This window comes from Gavialis gangeticus, unplaced genomic scaffold, assembly GCF_001723915.1.
Source record: "Gavialis gangeticus isolate Ggan-Ray unplaced genomic scaffold, GavGan_comp1, whole genome shotgun sequence".
Taxonomy (NCBI): Eukaryota; Metazoa; Chordata; order Crocodylia; family Gavialidae; genus Gavialis; species Gavialis gangeticus.
The window spans coordinates 17,229,827-17,232,139 of NW_017728995.1; the positions used below are offsets into that span (position 1 = coordinate 17,229,827).

Consider the following 2,313-nt stretch of genomic DNA (forward strand, 5'->3'; position numbering starts at 1 on the left):
TTGGAGTTTTGGTTCATTTTTTAGATGCTTAGATTTACTTTGCACAGTTCCTTTTAAAATAGTCATGAAAATGCGTAGTAATAAAGAAATACTTTATTACAGTGATAGTTTCAAGCAGTGAAAATCCTCAAGCCTGAACAGATTTGTGTACAATTCCTGCTGCTGAGAATGCACTCTGGTTCATTTTTGGACACTCTCTCACTGCAACTGATCTCTGTGAAGTGGTCAGTGCTGACAACTGAAAGAGATGTTCAGATGATAGGTATACCCTGAAAAGATGAAACAACCTGCTTATGTTCACCTTTTAGACATGCACACAAACCCCAGCAGCTCCTGGGGGTTTCCATAGCTAAGTGGGTGAAACCCCTGCACATCGGAGATAAAATCAGCACTTGAAAGGTAGTGTAATACAAGAGACTCTGGTAACTGCATTTAAGTACAAAGAGTGGAAGGCTTTAGTTACTTGGATCCTGATTCTGCATTCAGATCCACACTTGCAGGTGTTAAAAGCTGCTATTAGTGCATCCATGTTGCTTAGTTACAGTTACAAAGTCAGGCAATGTAAAAGCCCCATTAATTCTGCCACACTGCATGTCTACAGGAAAATGAACACACTTAAACATGTGGACACTTACAGCATGAATACATTCAGTTTATACATCACTGGGTTTGTGATGTTTCCTATTAGGCTAGAATACATTTCGTGTACTACAGTCAATGGCAAGATTTTAATGGATTCCCACTGTTGTATATTTCTTGTTTTGTGTATCCTTAAATATATAGCTGTGTGATTAAAAAATTCTGTGCCTTACATATAGTGAAATAGTAGTTTCTATCAATTACGTGAGCAAATTAGTCCAACAGGTGGAACCTTTTCTCTGTATTTTCTAGCCTGTGATTTGAACTGTGCAATTAAACTGAACTCGCATCAAGTTTTGCATTTAATACATTATTACATGTAAATATTTAACTTTCTAAGTTAATTTCTATAACTGATTACTCCAGCTTTTGTGTTTTTTTTAAAGAAATACTTTAACAAACCTGTGCACTCTTAGAATGCTTCTGTAACTGCTGGCTTTGCCCTAAATGAAGAAAGCTAAAAAAAGAGAGAGGAGGAGAAAATAGATGGACAAGAAGAAAGGCAGGGAAGACAGACAGATAAGACAAGAAAAGAGAATGAGACATGGAAAAAAGAAAACAGGGGTTGAAAGATCACTAGTGGTAAATCTGTTTTACTCACTTTAGTATTGTACTTAACACTTAATGCAGGATTATTTCGTATGTCAAAACATGGGCTGACAACTTCACTGCTAATTTTTACCTTTTGTTTTGTGTATTGTCATTTTTCTGTTTGTATTTATAGTGTATGTATATAAACGTAGATAGAGGTTACTTGCATTGTTCTTAGCCAGATTATTGTACTGGAAACAATAGTTTTACATAGCAAAGGAGAAAAAAACTGCTTATTTAGTATCTTTCTTTTGGATAACCTATTACTGTGTCAAAAACACTTTATCATTGACCATGTTTCCAAGGATAATAAACCCTTAGATAGTTATTTGTTAGTATATTAATTGTATGGAGTCTTTTCTAGAGTTTTTTTAAACTACATAATTAGATCTCTGTAGCAGGTATGTAATGGCTCCAAGTTAGACCTTTTGAGGGTTTTGTTTATAAACCTGATCCACAGTAATTCTCACTTGCAAATCACTGTCCTTAAAATGGGGTTATCATCAACTTCACAGAGGTATGAAGTCTCGTTCATTGTTTGCAAAGTGATTTGAGATTCTGGACAGAAAACAACGCAGTTATTTTTGTCTGTTGTTATACTTCAACAGTAATAAGTATAATTATTATCTATATATAAAAGATACAAAGTTAGACTTTGATGTATTCTTCTCTGCCAGTTATCACTTATAATTATGAAATTATTTTTAAATGAGACTTTTATATGTGTACTCCTTCTATGTGTATTTATGTATATTGATTCTCAGAGACGAGCAGTTTTTGTTGTCTAGAGCAGCATTTTCTCAACCCGTGGGTCACAACCCAAAAGTGGGTTGCAAGAATATTTCAAAGGGTCATGAGCAGGCGAAGCTGCATGGCTGGGCTGGTGACACCAGGATTGGTGCCCATGCTCACGGGGGCAGGATGGCTGGGAGACACCACTCCGGGAGGCAGGAAAGGCTGTGACCAGGCTGCCTGGTGCAACTCAGGAGCCCCAGCCTAAGGCATGTGAGCCACAGGCTTCCCCTTCTCCTTCCTCCAGCCTGTGCCAGGCTGGACTTGCTCTGCTGCTACCCACATGAGCCA

At 37.4% G+C, this 2,313-nt stretch overlaps 1 protein-coding gene across 3 annotated transcripts in view; it reads left to right on the forward strand.

Annotated features, from left to right (window-relative positions):
* Positions 1-2,313, forward strand: part of MYNN (myoneurin) — a 23,925-nt gene that overhangs the window by 8,022 nt on the left and 13,590 nt on the right. Inside the window, exon 2 of one of the 3 annotated variants that reach the window (XM_019503267.1) lies at positions 1,056-1,221. The exons of the other annotated variants lie outside the window; for them this stretch is intronic. The gene's annotated coding sequence lies outside the window, so the exon portion shown is untranslated. The remainder of the gene's footprint in view (positions 1-1,055; positions 1,222-2,313) is intronic. 3 annotated transcript variants of the gene reach the window in all.